Below are 24438 nucleotides of genomic sequence, written 5' to 3'. Positions count from 1 at the left end.
CTGCGGTGTGTGGCTTTGCTTTTGTGTGCTGCTTTTCCTCAGGTGGTCATCCCATTGCAGTTTGTGCTTTGTAATCATGTGCCTTCGTAAGGTAAAACTATAGCTTGTTTTGTTCCACATAACTTCACCAACACTTGTACCTAAGGGATTTTTCAACAAATGTCTAAGCGTATTTGTAAGAATTATTACTGGTTCTGTATGTTCTTGATGTTGGCTTCTAAGCCCTTTGTACCCTGCATGTGTCCTCAAAAGGTGACCTAAGAAGAATGATAGAATAGACAACCAGTTATAATAGGCACATAGTGCTTAATGCAGGGGTCTCAAACTCAATTTACCTGGGGACCGCATTAGGCAAAGTCGGGATGAGGCTGGGCCGCATAAGGGATTTCACGAAAAAAGTCAATCAACAGCTCCCGGAGGAGGTTAAAAATGGCTCTTGGACTTGAGAACTGTTTACTTAATTCTTGTATCTCACTTCTCAAAATCTTCTCCAGCTTAGCTTCACTAAGGATGTGTTAATCTTAAGAGTGACATTATGACAAGATACGACTTCCTGGGAATGGCCCCTGTAGGCCTCTATCTCTGGCAGACAGGAAGTAATCACTTTATCATCTGAGAGAATAAAGAGCCATTGAATAATGTATTTGTGTGAAGCAATGTGACATACGTCTCCATTGTGATCATCACACAGATCATTTACCCCAAACCCTCCATGGATTGTTTGTCTCAGTCTGGAGGACAGAAGAAAGGAGCCAGTGTAGATAAATGCCCCATAAGTTGTTGGCCAGCAGCTCTCCCCACCATGTCATGAACACTGGCTAATCTCTGGCAACACTTAATGGGACAGGAATGTTGGCTGAAGTCTCTGAACCACACAGAACGACTGCCTATGGGTCACTGGAGGCACATTTTGTGTTCTTTATCTGTGTTCCACGCCTTTTATTGTGTCCCTCCCCGCTGGGTGAGCCAGTTTATCTGAAAAATTAACTGTATGAAAACTATTCAAAGGACACAGATTGGTTTAATAATTTCAATATGGCATTACAAAGTCACTTATAGAGCCTGACACTGACAACCCATGGGCAGCACCATAAGCTTAACTTCTTAACTAGTTCTCGTTTTTGGATGATTCTATGTCCAAAAAAGTGCTCCAGTAGGTTCTTGGATGGATGTAAAATCTACATCCAAGATTGACAGCTGCCGTCCAGCATGCACGCTCCTGCACTAGCGCTCTTGTTTAAACGTGAATGATTGCTGCTAAAGCAAATGGCAGCAATCATTCATAAAACGTTAGGGTGGAAAAAATAAAATGTTTAAAAAAAATTAAGTGACAAGGTCACAATAAAAATAAAGTTTTCTTTTGCATTGAAGTTTTTACTCCTACTCAGCCTATTGACCCCTTGTTAGCCCCTACCGCTACCTGTTTTTACACCTGTTGTGATCAAAAGCGATCGCTAGGTTGACAGTTCGGGGCCCCAATGCTCTACAGATGCATTGCTCTGCCGTTGTCTAGCGATGCAGCTGTACAGCACTGGGGATTTTTAATGTAGACTCTGGCACAGGACAGAAGGAAAACAGAGAAATGCAACCTGTATGCATTTAGAGAGTTTAGCCTGTCTTGTTCCCCCTAATCTGTGACTAAGCACAAGTTGTAATTTGATCCCTCAATTGTTTTAGCTAACTGCCATGGCAGACAGGCTAATTTAAAAGCACAGGATGATAACAATATGTCTGTTTCCATGAAAGCAGGAAGTAGATTCACTGAAGAGGATTTGTATCAGCTATAACAAATACAATATTTTTATGGGTTTTATAACTGTGGGACTTTTCATGTGAAAATTAAGAAGAGGGAAAAATAAAAAAAAAATTATTCTGCATTTATACCTATTTTTCCAGTAAAATGTGACTATAAATCACATAATTTGTGGAAAAAAAATATTACCCATAGAAAGCCTAGATTGACCTGAAACAAAATATACATCACTTAGATGGTATAATAAGTCATTCAAACGTTACTGCTGTATCAAAAGTGACACAGCTAAAGTGTAAAAAATGTCAGGAACCTTAAAGGAAACCAAAGAGGGCTGAAAGGAAAGATCTGATACTCACCCATGTTTGCTCATTGTAAAATCTTTCCTCTCCCTGATTTACATTCTGAAATTTGTCACTGGTGGTCACATCTGAAGTTCTGCTAGGAGATTTGTACAGAATGTTCGTAAGGCCTGAAACCCATTAGCAGTGCTTTTCTGAGCACTTAGCTGAGATTTTTTTACTTTTTTTTCACATCACTAGTGCTTAGAAAAGGCTGCTAGTTGGTTTGAGCCCTTACTGAGAGTTCTATGCACAGAGAGAGAGATGTCTTGCTTTGCAGTTCCAACAATGCAACGAAATTCACAGACAGCAAACTATCAGGACCTAGGTCATGACATCACACTGTGGGAGGGGTTTCACCACAGTACCAGCCATACAGAACCCCCCCCCCCCCCCCCCCCCCAATGATCTATTTGAGAAAATGTAATGATGTTTCGTGGGAAAGGGGTATCAGCTACTGATTGGGATGAAGTTCAATACTTGGTTAAAATCCCTCTTTAAGGGGTAAAAACTTTGAAACGGGAACTAGTTAAAGGGAACCTTAACTGTAAAAAAAAAATGCGTTTTACTTACCTGGGGCATCTACCAGCCCCCTGCAGCCATCTTGTGCCCTTGCAGTCACTAATGGCTCCTCTGGTCCCCCGCTGACAGCTAGTTTCGTTTTTGCCGACTGGGAGTCGGCCGGCCGCCATGTGTACGTTTTTACGCATCCCTGCTGGTGCAGGAAGCTATTGCAGACATCAACAAGTACATTTTTACGCATTACGCCCGTAATGCGTAAAATGTTTCACATTACACCCGTAACGCGTAAAAATGTACTTGTTGATGTCTGCAAACCAGCAGGGATGCGTAAAAACATACGCATGGCGGCCGGCCGACTCCCAGATGGCAAAAACGAAACTAGCTGGCAGCAGGGGACCAGAGGAGCCATGAGTGACTGCGAGGGCACAGGATGGCTGCAGGGGGCTGGTAGATACCCCAGGTAAGTAAAACTAATTTTTTTTTTTACAGTTAAGGTTCCCTTTAAGTGGCTGTGTTCTATATATTGTTACCCTGCCACCGGCTGGCACTAATCTTCAAGGAGGCTTCTCTGTCTCAGGAGATCAGCTAATATGAATGCTTAGAGCCCTCCCTTTCCTTCAGACAACGAGACATACTGTCTTTATAAAGAGCCATCAAATCCAGACAGCTATTTGCCAGAAACATTTACCTGTATATTTAGAAGTCACGCATGAATGTCACTGTGACCTGAACCTGGCGGCACATGATTGATGAAGACAATCAGATGACTGCGGTGTACTCACTGATTCATTGGCCTGTCTGCAGCAAATCCAGAGCTCGGAAATGTTCTGAAAAACCTCTCCATAGGAAATCATTGAGAGAAACAAGAAACACCACTCCAGTGTAGGACAAACACTCCATTCACAGCTGTATTATTACAGAGAATATAGATCATGATATTTAAACATGACTTGAAACACTGGTTGAAGGCATACAAATGTGGCTGGGCTCTTTTGTGACACAGCAATGTGGTTATTCTATGGAGAAGATGTATGAAAACTTGGTCACTCCCAGAGTGCAGCTCAACACCTTTGGAGCCAGAGCTTTCTGTCATGCTGCCCCTACCATGTGGAATTCCCTACCACACCCAGTAAAGACAGCCCCATCCCTGGAGTAATGTAAATTCAGACTGAATTTATCCTGGCATTTGTAGACGTGTAGAATTCTTTCTCTGTACCATAATTTACCAATCAACCAAATACTGGTCTGAGCCATACTTATGCCCTTTGAGTCATATGGGAGAAAAGCACTTTACAAATGTTGTTTGTTGTTGTATGCAACACTAGTGATCTGTACCATGAGTGCCTCATTCTCTCCTTCCTTAACCAACGTCTAGTTAGGTTGGTTGAAGGAATATAATATCTTTTCGGAGAAAAAAAGTTAAATTGACCTAGGCCTTCAATCATAAGTAGAAGCCAACTTCAGTTTCCATCCCAGGCCTCCTCCTGAAAGATATTTCTATCTCACCTTTAGAGATTCTCTTTCCAGATGGAAAGCAGTTAGCCCTACCCTGGGGTCATCATGTGGACTAACAAATGGAACAAGGGCAGTGGCACACTAAGTGGGGTGTGTGTGGAGGGGGGTGGCATGGAAGCAATCGAGGCTCCAGCCAGCAGTGCTGAATAGCATTGGGGAGTTTGGGGATGGAGGGAGGGGGCCAACAACATTCCTCCCTCCCTCGCCTCCTGTGTCCCCCTGTAGAGTAGGGTGCAGCAGTGCAGCTTGTGAGTGAATCTCACCTGATCCCAATGCGTCCATGCCTCTTGGCAGCCAGCTGTTCACTTTACTTCCTGTTTCCTGTGTATATGTGACATGCAAAGACCAGTTAGCAGAGAGCGACCGGCAGCTAAGGAGCATGGACGCATCAGGATCAGGTGAGATTCACTCAAACTGTATCGCTGAGCCCTACTCTACAGTGGAAAAAACACATACATCCAGGCACATTGCCTCTAGTTAGGACATTAAATAAGTTATTAAGGAAAGGGAGGTGCTGAAGGGGATGTGGCCAGAAAACAGCAAAAATCTATTAACCCTTCGCACTCTTGCATGCAAATGTTCAAACAAATGCATTTACAGATTCACTCATCCAGGCACCACTGTTATGCCTGCTACAGCTAAGTTAAAAGCTGGGGTCTTAGTTCCCAGAAGAATGCATTCTTATGCTTAGTCACCTACACTGCGCAAAACGTAGGAAACGTACGTGTCCTAACTCTGGCCCTGTAACATGCATAGTGCAGAAATGCAAACATTCCTTGCATCAAATCTATCTAGGGATTAGGAGCATACATCCTGATGTCCTCTCCTGGGACAGATAGCGCATCTTACCAATCGCACAAGGGAGCTAATGTAATGTATCCATGTGGACCATGCACATGCACCAGCATAAGCTGTGTGCATGCTGACAAAACAACACAAACAAGGGAAGGAAGGAGTGCACTGAATTAAAACCCTAGCCACAGGCGTCAGTAACAAGAAAAAACACATATCCAGGCACATCACCTCTAGTTAGGACATTGAATAAGTTATTAAGGAAAGGGAGGTTCTGAAGGGGGTGTGGCCAGAAAACAGCAAAAATCTATTAACCCTTCGCACTCTCGCATGCAAATGTTCAAACAAATGCATTCACAGGTTCACTCATCCAGGCACCACTGTTATCCCTACAGCTAAGTTAAAAGCCGGGGTCTTAGTTCTGCGCAGTGTAGGTGACTAAGCAAAATGTGTTTTTTTCTTGTCACTGACCCCTGTGGCTAGGGTTTTAATCCAGTGCACTCCCTCCTTCCCCTATATATGTTTTTTTTAGTCAGCATGCACACAGCTTATGCTGGTGTTTATGCATTGTGCACATGGATACATTATGTTAGCTCCCTTGTGCGATTGGTATGATGCTCTATCTGTCCCAGGAGAGGATGTCAGGATGTGTGCTCCTAATCCCTAGATAGGTTTGATGCAATGAATGTTTGCATGTCTGCACTATGCATGTTACAGGGCCAGAGTTAGGACACCTACGTTTACCTGGGTACTTCTGTGCAGTGTAGGTGACTAAGCAAAATAATGCATTCTTCTGTGAACTAAGACCCCGGCTTTTAACTTAGCTGTAGGGATAACAGTGGTGCCTGGATTAGTGAATCAGTGAATACATTTGTTTGAACATTTGCATGCGAGAGTGCAAAGGGTTAATAGATCTCTTTATTTTACAGTGGGACACAGGAGGGCCCATGGGAGGAATGATGTCACACACCCCCCCCCCCCCCTTCCCTATCCACAGGATACCACTGGACCGCCAGAGCACCAGGCAAGCTATATAGGAACGAAGCGGGGGGGTTCCCACAAGACCACCAGGAATGTCACATGGGGGTTACTAAGTGCGCCATCCGTTCAACACCCCATGCTTCCCTCCCCCCCCCCCCCCCCCCCCACACCAAAAAATGTATATAATCAGCATTGGGTTGCAAATACCCTAGGTACGCCATTGACAAAGGGTGAACATATACAAACCAGGCCGCTCTTCTCTATAGCTCTGAGCTTTGCAAGGGACAGAATACCACACATCCTAAGTTACATGCAGCAATGAGTAGCCTAGGGACAGAGTTTTGCAACTCCACACTGATTTTTCTGTATCTGCCACATGCCGTGCCAAGTAATCTGCTGCTACAAGTCACAGCTGGCATTGAAGTACTCTGCTGTTGATCCTGAGTATCGTACAGATATTTTCCAGAAATTCTCTGCAGTTGTGTACAAGAAATTGTCATGTTGCTGAAACATTCTACAGGCTGACTGGTGCCCAGCTCATTTCTGCCCTAATTAGACTCTTCATTGCATGACTCAGCTGTCTGCCCCTTCCTACCTACTAAGTGAGGAATCCACATTGCTTATCATTGTGTCACGTCTCCAAACCACAGACACCATCATCTGAGTGCGGCCTGTCTTCTCTAGATGGGCAGAGAGGACATTTTGTTCACACCAAGGGACTACGAAGTGACATGTGCTGCAGAAAACATGCAGTTTTGTGGTTGTTGTTTTTAATCTGGGGATGTAAAATATGTTCCTTTCTTTTTCCTCATTCATAGCTCTCAACTGTCCTTCTTTTGGAAGGACAGTCCCTCTTTGGGAGCATAGTCCCACTTTCTCCTTCTTTTGTCCCTCTTTCAGGACTCATGTACAGATCTATGTAAATATATGTATTTTTTCTACTGAAAAATGTGTTTAAAATTGACTCTAAACTTGATTCCCATCCTTTAAATTGATATATTTCTAATTTTAAAATGTCAATATGAAGGAAAATGAACCAGGATAAAAAGGACCAGTGTGGTTTGAACTGTAAAACAACATATTTTTCTCATGACATCTTTACGGTATGCGTGACTAGGGTTGTGCTGGGGCGTGATTAGGGGTGTGGCTTAAGTGTCCCTCTTTCTTATCTTATAAATCACATGGAAGTCTGTAGCTACAAAAAAAAGCAGCTTAATTTCAAAATGTTTGCCATGTGTAAAAAATCATAGCAGTTTGCAGACTGACATTGGAAAAATAACTGTAATAACATTAAGTGAGAAAATGTCTTGTGGATGAGCAATAGTGGTTATTTTTTAACTAAGTTGCACTTAAAGGGAACCAGAGATGAGAAGGGAATGGAAACTGCAATACAAGTTGCTTGGCTATCCCCCGATCCTGTTTCTCTAATACTTTTAGGGCCCGTTCACACTGCACGCGTTTCCAGCCGCATTTTGGAAACGCGTGCAGGTGGCCGATACACACGACATCAGACATTGCATAGAGTTCAATGTCTGATGTTCACACTGCATGCGTTCCGGACCTGTGCAGTCTGGGAACGCATGCTGCACGCAGATTTTGCTAAAACGCGTAGTTGTCCCATTCACTTTTCAGTGATGGGATCAGCCACGCAACGCACACAAACGCGGATGGCCATGCGTTCGTACGCGTTGCGGTCCGCACGCGTACGAACGCATGGCCATCCGCATTTGTGATCTGAACGGGCCCTTAGCCTTAGACACTGAACAAGCATGCAGATCAGGTGACTGACCACATGCTTGTTTCTATGTTGTGATTTAGACACTACTGATGCCAGAAAATCACCTGGTATTGTTTAAAAGGAAATAAATATGGCAGCCTTTATACCGTGGGATCTCTTTAAGCCCAATTTTGGATTTATTTGATGTCACTTGAGCAAGGAGCTTGTGTGCAGAAAGCCATGCTTTGGTAGTATGCTGAAAACCATACAGGTGTATCTCTTTGACTGGAGATAACGTTTAGCAATTTAGCGCCGGCGGAGCAGGTAATGTATGCGGGGAGGGGGGGGAGCGGCAGCAGCACCACCACCACATATTGTGGACGTTTTCAGGCTGAAATTGGTTCACAATCTGTTTGCAGTAAAGGTAGCCATACGATCCCTCTCTGATCAGATTCGATCAGAGAGGGATCTATCTGTTGGTCGAATCTGATGGCAAATCGACCAGTGGCTACCTTTACTCAATTGATCTCTGAAATGGCACGAGACAGAAAACTGGTACGGTAGATGGTGTTTTTGCATCTAGGACAGGAATAGTACAGGGTAAGTCTGTATTGACTTTTGTATTGAAAATGTGTATTTGTGCCATACAGGCTATTACAATAATTACATAATAACAGGTAACAAAACAAACATAAACCTTGCCACTAGATAACTGACTACTACTTTAATGTGAGAAGCCTCTCTACTGGCAGCAAACCTGTTGTTTGTCCTAGATAAAATAATAAAACACAACCAAACACAACACAGCAGGAATGACAGATATCTTTGTTTGTTCAGTCCACCATACCATGTGGTTCCCAGAGAAGGACAACTTTGGGGTAAATTATTTTGCCTTTTATTTCTCACCTGGACACCCGTCTCAGGGGGAACACAAAATCCTGGATTGGATCTGCTTTGTGACCTGAACACCTGTCTCAGGGAGAACACCAAATCCTGGACTGGATCTGCTTTGTCAACTGAACAGCTGTCTCAGGGAGAATACCAAGTCCTGAACTGCATCTGCTTTTAGACAAAAACACCTGTCTCAGGGAGAACACCAAGTCCTGGACTGCATCTGCTTTGTGACAGGAACACCTGTCTCAGGGGGACAAATCCTGGACTGGATCTTCTTTGTCACCTGAAAATTTGTCTCACCAAATCCCAGAGTTGATCTGTCCTCTTGCCTAAACACCTGTCTCAGGGAGAAAACCAAATCCTGGACTGGGTCTGCTTTGTCACCTGAACACCTGTCTCAGGGAGAACACCAAATCCTGGACTGGATCTGCTTTGTCACCTGAACACCTGTCTCAGGGAGAACACCAAATCCTGGACTGGATCTGCTTTGTCACCTGAACACCTGTCTCAGGGAGAACACCAAATCCTGGACTGGATCTGCTTTGTCACCTGAACACCTGTCTCGGGGAGAACACCAAATCCTGGACTGGATCTGCTTTGTCACCTGAACACCTGTCTCGGGGAGAACACCAAATCCTGGACTGGATCTGCTTTGTCACCTGAACACCTGTCCCGGGGAGAACACGAGATCCTGGACTGGATCTGCTTTGTCACCTTAACACTTGTCTCAGGGAGAACACGAGATCCTGGACTGGATCTGCTTTGTCACCTGAACACCTGTCTCAGGGAAAACACCAAAACTTGGAGTGGCTCTGCTTTGTTACCTGAACATTTGTCTCAGACACATCACCAAATCTTGGAGCGAATTTGTAAAAATGTCAGTGCAGAGGAGATAAATCTGAGACATATCGTATAAACACCATTGATCACATTCCAAGAAACTTTCTCCCAAAACTGTCATACAACTGATACATTTTCAATGACAAATACATTATATAAGATTCATTAGATTAGTCATTGCCTAATCTAATGGATCTTTAGTCATTTAAATAAATGTTACACAAAGCTGTATAAGATGCTCAAACTGTGCTAGTAATGCATGAAAAGGACATGACATAACTGTGTTATATGGTGAAAATCAGAAGCATAAAGAATGCAAAAATATGTATGTGTATCCTTAAAACGTCTCTGTAGAATGAATAATTTCTGTGGTGGAGCAGTGACCATACAAACATCACCTACATTCTACGGTTGCCTTTATTTATGAGGAAGGGTTAAGTGCGTTCTTTGAGGCATTTCAGTCAAGAATAAACTTGCAAATGGTGTAGCCTGAAAGACAAGTTGTAGCGTGAATAGTCAGTCATAGAAAAACTAGCCCCGAAGCCTGAAATAACTTGAAAAAATGAGCTGGCAAGCAGCCAGCAATGAGAAAATGAAGAGTCCTTTTATGCAACGCTGATCCTCACACAGAACTTTCACCATTCTGAGATTCCCTTCAAGAAGAAAGGGAGCTCTGTGGCAGGAGAGAAACCATATTTGGTCCTGGCAAGAGGGCATATTCCTACAACGTTTGCAACTTTTTTTACGTTGATCTGCTTTCCTCCAGTAAATCTTCTTATTAAAGCTGTACTCTAGTTAGGAAGCTGAATTCACAGCTGTGAATCAGTATACTGAATGTGAAATGTATTACTAGTCAAAACATATTTAATTCTGCCTCAAAAGCCCTGTAATTTTGACATGCTGTCTCAATGATTGACACAAGTGGGAGGAGTTGCTCTGCCTCACTGGTGCAAACGTCACCAGCTTATGTCTAGCCAGGGGCGGCTCTAAGCTCGTAGTGGCCCCGGGCACAGAAAGAATCTGTGGCCCCTTCATCCGCCAATGTCAATATGGTATCTTATGCACGGTAAATGGCCATTTCCGTTGCAGACAGTGCATAGCCACCTTGTGCTCATGACACAAATGTTTAATTTGCTGAAATTTGCCACTGCGTTTTTCCTCCACTCCCACTGTCTCAGCGTGTGGCGTCCTTTCTCAACACTGCCTGGGGGTGGTGCTGACTAGGTTGCAGACAGTGTCTTTACTAGAGATGGCCCGAGCGGTTTGCCGGCGAACGGTGGTTCGCGATCGCAGAGAACCGCGATCTTTTCCGGAAGTTCGGTTCACCCCTATAGTGCATCATGAGGGTCAACTTTGACCCTTTACATCACAGTCAGTAGGCACATTGTAGCCAATTAGGCTACACTCCCTCCTGGAGCCCCCCCACCCCCCTTAAAAAAGGCTGGCAGCATCAGGCTTTTCACTCACTCGTGTGCCTGCAGTAATTAGTGAAGGGATAGCTGCTGCAGACTCTCATAGGGAAAGATTAGCTAGGCTCTTGTAATCTTCTTAGCTTACTCCTTGTTGATTCCGATTGCTAAAAAAAAAATGCACCCCACAACAGCTCTTTTGAGAGCTAATCTTGTTCTTGTGATCTATTTTTTTTGTGTGTGTCCCACTGACACTTGTGTTGCATAGACAGCCTTGGTAATTCCTACTGTGTGTGCTACTGCCAGGCCCAGCACATTCAGTGACTACTACCTGTGTGTGTGACAGGTGCACATTGTAAAACCCACTGCATATACCTACCTGTTGTTCACTGTGCACCCACTCACCTACGTGAGCGCACGCAGTGTCACTGTGCCTATCCGGTACCTGTCTGTGTGTGGCAGGTGCACATTGTAATACCCACTGCATATACCTACCTGTTGTTCACTGTGCACCGACCCACCTACATGAGCGCACGCAGTGTCACTGTGCCGGTACCTGTCTATGTGTGACAGGTGCACATTGTAATACCCACTGCATATACCTACTACCTGTTGTTCACTTCAGTGCACCCACCCACCTACGTGAGTGCACGCTGTGTGATATACCACTCCGTGCATACCTGTTAACTGCACCTGTGTGACTGCACATTGTATTACCCAAGTCAGTGCATACCTTTCACTTCATTCCCCCCCCCCCCCCCGATATGAACAAAATGGACAAAACAGGTAGAGGCAGAGGTAGAGGCAGACCCAGAGGAAGGCCACCCGGCAGGTCTGTGCGAGGTCATGCTGATGTGATTTCATGCGGCTTTGGACCAAAGTACAGTGCTCAGAAGAAGGCACATCCCATCAACTCCCAAGATTGTCAGCACGTGGTTGACTATTTAACACAGAACACCTCATCTTCCGCAGCCACCAGCGCTACTCCATGTACCACATCCGCTACATTTGACAGTTCACAGGAGTTATTTGGTGGGGAAATCGCTGATGCACAGCCATTATTGTTACACCGAGATGAAGGCGCTAAGCAAGTTACACCACCTCATATGTCTGAGTTAGGCGACACTATGGACGTAACATGTGCGGAGGGGGGTGATGAAGTACCTGCTGTTGGTGCAGTTTTGGAGGTGTCTGAGGCAAGCGAAGCTCGGCAGGATGATTATGATGATGACAATGATATGGATCCCACATATGTTCCCAATAGAGGAGATGAACAGGGGGACAGTTCAGAGGGGGGAGTCAGAGAGGAGTAGGAGGAGACGAGTTCCTGAAAGAAGGAGGAGGAGCTCGTCCTCAGAAACAGCTGGTGGCAGTTTCCGGCGCCATGTATTGCCACCTATGTACAGCCAGCCAACATGCCCTTCAACGTCAGCTGCTGATGCCACCATAGTGCCATCACTCCAGGGGGGCTCAGCGGTTTGGAAATTTTAAAAATTTTAATTTTGTATTATTTATATTATAAATTTGTATTTTTTTAATTTGTTATAAATAACAAATATACTAAATACATAAATAACTTTCAAAATAATTTTTTATCAATAACTTTCACAAATAGGCCAAAGAAAAAAAAAATTCAGCTGTACATTGAGCCAGTCTGCCTCAGTTGAGCGCACATGCAGTGCCCACACACCTAAGGCCTTAAAGATAGAGATGGCTCGAACCTCCGATTTTCGGTTCACAAACCTCGAACACGAACTTCCGCAAAAGTACGCCAACCGGCAAACTTTGCGAACCACAATCAATGGGCCTTCAATGGGCAGGCGAACTTTCAAAACTACACACACTAATTCTGGCCACAAAGGTGATGGAAAAGATGTTTCAAGGGGTCTAAAACCTGGAGGGGGGCATGGCGGAGTGGGATACACGCCAAAAGTACCGGGGAAAATTACGGATTTGACGCAAAGCAGGATTTTAAGGGCAGAAATCACATTGCATTGCTAAATTGGAGGCATAAAGTGCTTTAAAACATCTTGCATGTGTATACATCAATCAGGGAGTGTAATTAGTGTACTGCTTCACACTGGCAGACCAAACTCACTGTGAAATGCACCGCAAACAGTTGTTTGTGTAGTGACGGCCGTGCTGGACTAGTGCGCACCATGGCGAGAGTGCAGGCGATGACGGTTTTCAAGTCCATATGGTCGGGCTGAGGTAGCTCAATGACAGAACAACAGTGACTGTCCAGCTGATCGAATTTAGTCTGTCCACAATGAAGCAACGACCTTATTATCTTGGGTCAGGTGTGCCCCCCAACACACTCACATAGCCAGTCATTGCTTCATTGTGATACGCAAGCCCCTTCACCGCGGCAAGGTAACGATCATGAAGGGGAATTGACACATGTACATGCCATTTGTTTTGTTGTTGCAGCTGCAGTGCAGCCAGAAAAATTAGGCAGGCATGCACACGCACCAGAAAAATGATTATATCGGTCGCTACTGCGGCCTTAAAAATTCAGGAATCCACCTAGAGTCCTGGACCCTGTTGGTGGTGGTGGAGAAGGCAGTCAAGTGGCCTGCAGGCAGAGATGCTGTGTGGGGACCGACTTAGTCTTGTGGCAGACAGTCACACGGCAAGCAGGAAGAGATGCTGTGTGTGGGGACTGACTTAGTCATCGGGCAGGCCTGACCGTGCTTTGCAGACCAGGCATCCGTGGTCAGATAGACCCTTGACCCAATGCTGTGTGCCAGAGATGACACCACTTGCCTTTCAACATCACGGTAAAGTTTGGGTATCGCCTTTTTTGAGAAATATTTGCGGCCTGGTATCTTCCACTGCGGTATATGGCTTTGCTTTTGTGTGCTGCTTTTCCTCAGGTGGTCATCCCATTGCAGTTTGTGCTTTGTAATCATGTGCCTTCGTAAGGCAGTTGTCCCTACGCGGGTCTTGGTCTTTCCATGGCTCAATTTTCGATGACAGAGAGTACAGATGGCATTGCTCTCATCTGAGGCAGACACAGAAAAAAATTTCCACACCGCTGAGCCTGGAATGATAGCACTTCAGTGATGGCTGCCGACTGAGTGTTATGTGGGGTGCCAGAATCAGAGCAGGAGGAAGAAGATATGTCACGCTTTCGTGCGGAAGCTGATGAAGATGAGGTGTTCTGTGTTAAATAGTCAACTACGACCTGACAATATTGGGGGTTGATGGCACATGCCTTCTTCTGAACACTGTACTTTGGTCGAGGGCCCAACAAAATCACGACAACACGACCTCAAACAGACCTGCTGGGTGGCCTGCCTCTGCCTATTGTTTTGTCCATATTGGGGGGGATGAAGTGAAAGGTATACACTGACTTGACTTATACAATGTGCAGTCACACAGATGCGGTGAAAGGTATGCACTGACTGCTGTATAATGATGCGACAAATACACTTGAAATCCTATAATGAGAATCTGTTATGGAGGGCAAATCTGCCATCCATTCAAGAGAAAGGTATGCACTGACTGGTATAATGCAATGTGCAGTCACACAGGTGCAGTGAAAAGGTATGCATTGACTGCTGGTATATAAAACAGCGTGCTGTCACACAGATGCAGTGAAAGGTATGCACTGACTGCTGGTGGTATAATGCAATGTGCAGTCACACAGATGCAGTGAAAGGTATGCAGTGACTGCTGGTAGAACAATGTGCAGTCACACAGGTGCAGTGAAAGGTATGCCTTGACTGCTGGTAGAACAATGTGCAGTCACACAGGTGCAGTGAAAGGTATGCAGTGACTGCTGGTAGAACAATGTGCAGTCACACACGTGCAGTGAAAGGTACACAGTGACTGCTGGTAGAACAATGTGCAGTCACACAGGTGCAGTAAAAGGTATGCAGTGACTGCTGGTACAACAATGTGCAGTCACACAGGTGCAGTAAAAATTGATGCACTGGCTGCTGGTATATAAAACAGCGTGCGTTCACACAGATGCAGTGAAAGGTATGCAGTGACTGGTATTATAATACAATGTGCAGCAGTCACACAGTTGCAGTGAAAAGGTAGACACTGAATGTGCTGGGCCTGGCACAGTATAGCAATTAGCAAGGGCCAGCTTTGACAGACAGGGCTGTATATGCAGTGTTAGTGGGCCACACAAAAAAAAACATCACAAAAACATTAGCTCTCAAAAGAGCTCTTTTGGGGCGCTTTTCAGCAATAAATATCAGCAAGGAGCAAGCTAACAGACCTAACTATCGTTTTCCCTATCTCTCCAATGTCTCTCCCTTCTCTCACTAATACAGCAGCACACAGAGAGAGAGAAAATGGCCGACGCTGCTGCCTTATATAAGCCCCCCCCCCCCCCCCTTATATAAGGCAGCAGCGTTGGCCATTTTCTCTCTGTGTGTGCTGTGTGCTGCCGGGCTCCAGGAGGGAGTGCAGCCTGTTTGGCTGCCATGTGTCTGCTGACTGTGATGTAGAGGGTCAAAGTTTACCCCAATTATGTAGTATAGGAGGTGGGTCGAACATAACATATCATAAAGTTTGCGCTACGACGCAAACGCGAACCCGCGTTGTTCATGCGAACAAGTTTGCATGCGAACCGTTCGGGCCATCTCTACTTACAGACCTGTTAGCGCTCAATCTCGGTAAACGCGATGTTTGGTCTGTCAGTGTGAAGCGGGCATAACCCTTACATTACCACTCTGGACATTTTAAAGTAGCCCTTTTCCTCAAATGTGGGAATGTGCTGTGATTTCTGTCCTTTAGGGATTAAAACCTGACTCTGTGTCAACTCTGTAATTTTTGGTGGGACTTTTGGCATGGATGCCCCCTTCGCCATGCCCCTGTCCAGGTGTGAAAACCTTTCAAACTACTTTTCCATCACTTTTGTGGCCAGAAACAGTCTTTGTAGTTTGTGAAATTCACCTGCCCATTGAAGTCTATGGAGGCTCGCCCAGTTCGCGCGAATCCGAAATTTTTCCGCATGTGCGGATTCGACGTTCATGAACCCAAGATCTGATGTTTGTGACATCTCTAGTGCTGTAGTGTGTACTCACGGTAGGATTATGGATCAGGGAATGTTCGTTCCTCGGGTTGTGCTGCCGTGGATTCCCCGATCTATCTCCTGGTAAGTATGTACCGTAACAGGAGAGCACTTCTTCCAATCAACCTGATAAGAGGTCCTGAAACTTATATGCAGGCATGTTAAACACTCTTGAAAGGAGGGAAGAGAAAATAAGTTCAATCGACTATCATTACTCTGTGTGGGACCTGAATAAACATACAGATGCCATGGATGCCATTTAACCAGATACATTGTCAAACCTCGATTTTAAACCCATAAAACCCAATAAGAATATGGGATGCCTAGAAAATCCTTTTTAAGGTGGCCATACATGGTACAATTTTTCATTTTTTTTCCGATTAGATAATTTTAGTTGGATTTTTTCGTTAGATCGAATATAAAGATTTTTCCAGCATGTCCAATCAGATTTTTCTTGAAAAAACGGGATAATCGTTCAAATTTCTTGATCGAAAAAAAAAATATTCTCAACTTTCATTCGATTCGATCATTTAGATCGAATAAACGGGAAAATCTAATGTTTTTATTGTATCGTGTATGGACACCATTAGGGTTACATGTTTATATTATCAGACTATTTTCACTTCAGGATTACTTTAAGGACATTTTTTATGGCTAAAGTCTTTTTCATTCAGTAGATGCGATCAGTGGAAGAACAGATATCCTGCTGTCACTGTTTTCTTAGTGAGTCATAATGTCCCTCACCTTCACTATGACAATATCAGCTGCTATCTGTGTGACCCGCTGTATGGCTGACACCTTTTTCTATGGCACTTCCTCTTTCGCGTCTGGTATAACAATCTTGAAACAGCGCAAAACAATGCAAATAACCGCCACTGCCAAGTGCAGCACTAAACAATGTGGGAGTTCTGAGTCACATTGTCATCTTGTGATGATTCGTTATATCCTGCTCAACTTCCTAGGATTGGCTTAGACATTTAGGCTCCTTTTACACTGCAGACATTGCGTTCCGTTGCAATGGGCATTACAATCGCAATTATGTTTCAATAGTACGTTTTTTGTGAGAATGTGCAGTTACCGGACAACATGCGCAATTACAGTGGCAGTGAAGTATACTTTAATGGCGTGCATAAAACAAAGGCTTCAGATTAAAAAGGGCACGCTAGATATCAGCAATATTAAAGTTATAGTTCAGTAAAATAAGCGTCATGGTATAATGTAAAATATTGTTTATAATACTGTTACTCTACAGTTCCCCACTGTATCCTCTATTTTTATGTTTACTAAAATGAGGACCAGTAAAAGTGCTAAAATATCATTTAATATACAGATATTGTACTACTTAATTCATACAGTAAAATATCTTTAATAGTTATCGATATTTTATTCAAGCAAGAAATCCGATTGGATTTTCCGTTTTTATTTGACAAAAGTTGATTAGGAATGGTGTTTTTTCTGATCATTTTTTTTTTTTTTAAACAAAATTTTATTTGAAGTTTTCATTTTTATAAACAAACCCATACATAGAAATCGTAGGTCTATGAAATACAGCAATTTACATTCGCTTTGAGATAACAAAGGAACTGAACACTGTATTGCTACAAAGTTGTACATATTTAAAATAAACCCAACCCCCTTAACCTCCCTCCCCGCTCCCCCTGTCATTCCTGGCCAATACCTTTCTCCTGGTCTTATGAAATGTCCAAATTTCCCAATGTTCCCAGAAGATGTTCTGTTAGATACCACTTGGTGTATTTAAAGTGAACCTCCAGACTAAAAATCTACTCAGCAGCACTGAGCATCTGGGAACATTGGGAAATTTGGACATTTCTGTTTAATTATGTACTGGAGACTATTTGTGTCTCCAGTACAGGGCTTTGGGCGCCATCTTCCTGTAGCCCTGCTACTGCATTCAGCGCGGGAGATATGCAGCAGCAATATCTCCGGGTAAGTTGCAAGCCAGACGCCGGCCGGGAGTGGAGGCTTCTGTCATGTGAGTAAATTCCTTTTTTTGCAGGTGAAATGTTGCCCACTGCATTATTTTCTGGTGAAATGTTGCCCACTGCATTATTTTCTGGTGAAATGTTGCCCACTGCGTTATTTTCTGGTGAAATGTTGCCCACTGTGTTTATTTTCTGCTGAAATGTTGCCCACTGCGTTATTTTCTGGTGAAATGTTGCCCACTGCGTTATTTTCTGGTGAAATGTTGCCCACTGCGTTATTTTCTGGTGAAATGTTGCCCATTGCGTTATTTTCTGGTGAATTGTTGCCCACTGCGTTTATTTTCTGGTGAAATGTTGCCCATTGCGTTATTTTCTGGTGAAATGTTGCCCACTGCGTTTATTTTCTGGTGAAATGTTGCCCACTGCGTTATTTTCTGGTGAAATGTTGCCCACTGCGTTATTTTCTGGGTGAAATGTTGCCCACTGCGTTTATTTTCTGGTGAAATGTTGTCCACTGCGATCATTTTCTGCTGAAATGTTGCCCACTGCATTATTTTCTGCTAAAATGTTGCCCACTGCGTTTATTTTCTGGTGAAATGTTGCCCACTGCGTTATTTTCTGCTAAAATGTTGCCCACTGCGTTATTTTCTGCTAAAATGTTGCCCACTGCGTTTATTTTCTGCTGAAATGTTGCCCACTGCGTTATTTTCTGCTAAAATGTTGCCCACTGCGTTATTTTCTGCTAAAATGTTGACCACTGCGTTTATTTTCTGGTGAAATGTTGCCCACTGCGTTATTTTCTGCTGAAATGTTGCCCACATTGCGTTATTTTCTGCTGAAATGTTGCCCACTGCATTATTTCCTGCTGAAATGTTGCTCACTGCGTTACTTTCTGCAGAAATGTTGCCAACATTGCGTTATTTTCTGCTAAAATGTTGCCCACATTGCGTTTATTTCCTGGTGTCTGGGGTAACTGTTGCTGCATTTATTATTTAATGGTCATAGTTGGCTATATTTGCTGCTTTGGGGTTACGGTGGGTATACTAATAAATAGCTTCACACAGTATCAGCACACCCAAGATGTGAATCCTCGTTTCACCACATCATGGCGGAAACACTGATTTCTTATGCCTCGCTGTTACATCATTACGTTAGCTCCGCCCGTACAATGTCATGGCCACACCCATTTTTTGGCGCAGCGTAAACACCCCCCCTCCCCTGTTCAAGGGCCTAGTATTTGTCATCTCTTATGTTCTGAGGGGGGGGGGGGGGGTCATTTTGTTCAAATTGGCGTGTTGCCACTTTACGAGAGACAAGAGACTTTTGAGTTGAAGTTTGGGCATTTGGTCTCGAAAAGGTTTGCCACCACTGGCCTAGTGCATGGTGTGAAAGCTGTTTTAGGGACCTATTCCAAACAGATTGCCTCTTTACACCTCACCTCGTATCGCAGAGGTTCACAAGAGAAACGCTGCCCTATTTATGAAACACTGATGACTTTTTTTTACACGGTTTCTTGCTAACTCCCACCAGTTGGAAACATCATGTGAATTTGCTGTTCTTTTTAAAGGAAAAAAAAGTTTTGAATAGTATGGAAACTGGAGGTTTTATTTTTTTCTGTGTCCCCACAGAGATTTTTTCCTTATTTCCTGCCCTTGGGATCTCTATAGATCTTTGTGGCATTAATATAATAATTGGTTGTCCCAGGAATGGAAAACAAAAGACAGCAATAAAAACTGGAGGTTTTAACTTTACCCCACTCTACAAAACATGTTGTATTTGTGATGTTTTTGTCACCCTTGGGGCTTGATTCACTAACCCATGATAACTCAAATATCACACCTTATCAAAGATATCACACCTTATCAAAGTTAACATGCCTTATCAGAGTAGCATAGCGAGCGCTACGCAATTTTTGCCTGCTAATTTGCAATGGCACTCGTCCTATTCCTCAAAGCCAATAATAAGGAAGGGAAAATGGTGTTAAAAAGTGATACTTTTATACTAAGTAGTTTTCTTTGAAGCCCAATTCTCCTCAAAAATGGAAAAAATTCTGAACAGTGTTAAGCTTAGTGAATTGAGGCCAGTCAGAGTTTGAATGCAGCCTCTACATCAGCCCAGTGAACACAGTCATAAATGATGACTGTCTTAAGTTGACTGTCGACTGTCCAAAAAGTTTCCCAGCAGTAAAGAGGCCTTTGAGATTTGAAATTCAGAGAATGAGGCAAGGGAAACAAATCCCAGCTCAGCATTAAATCCATTCTTTTCACATAAGCAACTACTTATTTGTTTACATTACAAGAAAGCCATGTGTCACACTCTCATAGCTTTCCTATATTGGATGTGTAATTCAATCCTACAGTATCATGTGGGTTTTGTTATATTCAATTACAGGGAAGTCTTATGGGCATTCTAAGGCACAACACATGTGTTTTGTAAGAGCGCAGCCTAGTGGAGAAACTGAGAATCTTGTGTAACAGCTTTGCCACAAATAATGGTTATTATTATTATTGATTTATAAAGTGCAAACAAATTCTGTCGCACTGTACAAAGTGAGAAACAAGCACGGCGTACATATTAATACAAACGAAATACAGAACTGGTACAAATACAGAACTGGTAATTACAGTGACAAAAAGTAACATGATGAATAAAATGTATATCAAATTCCAAGACACAAAAGGGTGGTAAAGCCCTGCCCTTGTAAGCTTATAATTTAACACATTCGCGTTCCGTCGTTTTCACTTGAGCAATGTTCACCTCCCATTGATTAGGCTATAACTTTATCACTACTTATCACAATGAACTGATCTATATCTTGTTTTCTCCACCACCAATTAAGCTTTCTTTGGGGGGTACATTTTGCTAAGAGCCACTTTACTGTAAATGCATTTTAACAGGAAGAATAAGAAAAAAACGGAAAAAAAATCATTATTTCTCAGTTTTCAGCCATTATAGTTTTAAAATAATACATGCCTCCATAATTAAAACTCACGTATTGTATTTGCCCATATGTCCCGGTTATTACACCGTTAAAATTATGTCCCTATCACAATGTATGGCGACAATATTTTATTTGGAGATAAAGGTGCATTTTTTTCCGTTTTGCATCTATCACTATTTACAAGTTTAAAATAAAAAAAATATAGAAATATTTCATCTTTACATATTTAAAAAGTTTAGACCCTTAGGTAAATATTTACATGTTTGGTTTTTTTTATTGTAATGTTTTTTGTTTTTTTATATTAAACATTTTATTTGGGTAGTTTTGGGAGGGTGGGATGTAAACAAGAGATTTATAATGTAAATGTGTGTTTGAATTTTAGTATAATGTAAATGTGTGTTTGAATTTTAGTTTATTTACTTTTAGTTGTAGTTTTACTATTTGGCCACAAGATGGCGGCCATGAGTTTGTTTACATGACGTCACTCTAAGCGTAACATACGCTTAGAGAGACACATGGGGGAGGCAACAGCTAGAAAAAGCGCAGCTTCCGAGAGAAGCTGTCGCTTTTTCAGCGGGGGAGAGGAATGAGTGATCGGGCACCGTAGCCCAATTCACTGATTGCCTGGCTAACGAACCACGGGCCGGGAGCACGCGTGCGGTCGGCTGCGGGAGCGAGCGGTAGCGCGCATGGTTCCTGGACGTAGTTTCTACATCTAGGAACTAAAATAGGTTAAAGGAATGGGGGGGGGGGGGGGGGGCTGCAAGAGGTGGGGTAGTATACAATAATCATCTAAACATTTCTCTGCGTCTTAGGACCTGTTTCCACTACACGCAGATTGGATGCAGAATGGATGCAGAAAAACTGACTCCAATGAATACCTATGGGAAAATCTGCATCAGAATAATCGCGTTTAGTGGAAACAGACCCATAGGAATTCATTGGAGTCAGTTTTTCTGCATCCAATCTGCATCAAATCTGCATCAAATCTGCGTGTAGTGGAAACAGGCCCTTAAAGCAAACCCAAGGTTGTAAAAAAAACAAAAGTTAGATACTTGGGATAAAACTCTGAAATAACATTCAATAAAAACAGGTTTTCCTACTTTTTATTACCCATACACTTATCATATTTATTTTTGAGCACCAGTAATATTGTCTGTCTACAAATTACAAGTTCTCAAAGTACAGTTTATCTGCTCTGAAAGCTGCCATTGCATTTTATTTCATAGCTGCATTTATATGTTAAAATCTAGCTAGTGATCACTTCTCAGCTGCACACATACTAGAAGCAGAGAGAGCTCAGTTTCAGCACATTGCTAATGTTTACTAAATGTATCTGACAAAGGAATGTAATCAAATGATAATGTTATCCTCTTTGGATGAGGCCAGAAGCTTTCCATTTAAGTAAGGAGCTTTCCACTAAAGAACAAAGTGCCATGTTTAACTGTTTGAATGCTGTTTTGCTACAAACTTTTGTGGTAGTAGATATTTTATGCTGTAAATAATCGTTTAGAGCAAAGAGGAAATGCTGCGTTTCATACAACTTTAACTAAGAAGACATCCTCCTCAATCCCACCAACACCGGCATGGACCCCTGTTTAGCTCGGCCATGCACCCCTTTGCGCACGAGCTGGGTCGTACTACACCTGCGCGAGTATAGCCACACCTGCACAGTAGCAGGAAGCAGCTAGAGATAAGCAGCTTTGGCTTACTGTACAGACACAGCCGTACTCATGCAGATGCAGTGCGGCCGTGCTTATACATTTTATACATATGCATATCCCTGTATTTTAAATTTTACTATGAATTGTGTTTGTAGTACAGATAATAAATAGAACATTAGTAGCAAAGAAAAGAGTCTCATATTTTTATTCAGTTATATAGCTTTATTTATAACATTGCATCAACTATCACAGTTGCAGTTTAGAATCCACACTCTGTATTTTAAAGTGAACCCAAGATGAGAGTGATATGGACGAAGCCTGCCATATTTATTTCTTTTTAAAGGAGTTATCAGGGAAAATTTAAAAAAAAGCTTTACTCACCTGGGGCTTTCTCCAGCCCCTTGCAGTTGACTGTCCGACACCGACCACTCTGCTCTCCGCCACCATCCCGGGCTCCGCGAACGGTGCAGAGGCCAACCTCAAGGTCATCCTTACTGCGCCTGCACGAACCGCCGCAGTCAATCAAGCTCACGTTGTACGCAGCTTACTGCGCAGGTGCAGTAGTTCTGCGCCTGCGCAGTAAGCCGAGTACAATATTGTCAGAACTGACAAGATTAGCTGCATACAGTGGGGTGCGAAACTTTGGGCATCATGATTTTCCTGCATAAATCGTTGGTTGTCAGGATAAAAAAATGTCAGTTACATATATCATATAGGAGACACACACAGTGATATTTGAGAAGTGAAATTAAGTTTATTGGATTTACCGAAAGTGTGCAATAATTGTTTAAACTAAATTAGGCAGGTGCATACATTTGGGCACGACCAAAAAGAAATGAAATCAATATTTAGTAGATCCTCCTTTTGCAGAAATTACAGCCCCTAAACGCTTCCTGTAGGTTCCAATGAGAATCTGGATTCTGGTTGAAGGTATTTTGGACTATCCCTCTTTACAAAACATCTCTAGTTCATTCAGGTCTGATGGCTTCCGAGCATGGACAGCTCTCTTTAACTCACACCACAGATTTTCAATTATATTCAGGTCTGGGGACTGAGATGGCTATTCCAGAACATCGTACTTGTTCCACTGCATGAACGCCTTAGTGGATTTTGAGCAGTGTTTAGGGTCGTTACCTTGTTGAAAGATCCAGCCCCGGTGCAGCTTAAGCTTTGTCACTGATTCCTGGACATTGGTCTCCAGAATCTGCTGATACTGAGTGGAATCCATGCATCCCTCAACTTTGACAAGATTCCCAGTCCCTGCACTGGCCACACAGCCCCACAGCATGATGGACCCACCACCATATTTTACTGTAGGTAGCAGGTGTTTTTCTTGGAATGCTGTGTTGTTTTTCATTCATGCATAACACCCCTTGGTATGTTCAAATAACTCAGTTTTAGTTGCATCATTCCACAGCACCATATTCCAAAATGAAGCTGGCTTGTCCAAATGTGCTTTAGCATACCTCAAGCGGCTCTGTTTGTGCTGTAGGCAGAGAAAAGGCTTCCTCTGCATCACTCTTGCATACAGCATCTCCATGTGGAAAGTGCGCCGAATGGTTGAACGATGCACAGTAACTCCATCAGCAGCAAGATGATGCTATAGGTCTTTGGTGCTGGTCTGTGAGTTGCCCCTAAACCATGATGGTGAACAGTCTTCAGGTCATTTGAGAGCTGTTTTGAGACCCCCCTGTTGCTACTCTTCAGAGAAAATTAATAGGGGAGGGAAACTTACAATTGACTCCCTTAAATACTCTTTCTTATAAATGGATTCACCTGTGTATGTAGGTCAGGGGTTACTGAGCTTACCAAGTCAATTTGAGTTCCAATAATTAGTTCTAAAGATTTTGGAATCAATAAAATGACAACAGAGCCCAAATGTATGCACCTTCCTAATTTTGTTTAAACAATTATTGCACATTTTCTGTAAATCCAATAAACTTCATTTCACTTCATAAATATCACTGTGTGTATCTCCTATATGATATATTTAACTGACATTTTTTATTCTAACAACCAACGATTTACATAGAAAAATCATGACGATTAACGAGGTTGCCCAAACTTTCGCATCCCACTGTACTTGTTTCTGGTGCT

Source organism: Hyperolius riggenbachi, chromosome 7, assembly GCF_040937935.1.
Source record: "Hyperolius riggenbachi isolate aHypRig1 chromosome 7, aHypRig1.pri, whole genome shotgun sequence".
NCBI classification, from domain to species: domain Eukaryota; kingdom Metazoa; phylum Chordata; class Amphibia; order Anura; family Hyperoliidae; genus Hyperolius; species Hyperolius riggenbachi.
This window is presented reverse-complemented; position numbering follows the sequence as displayed.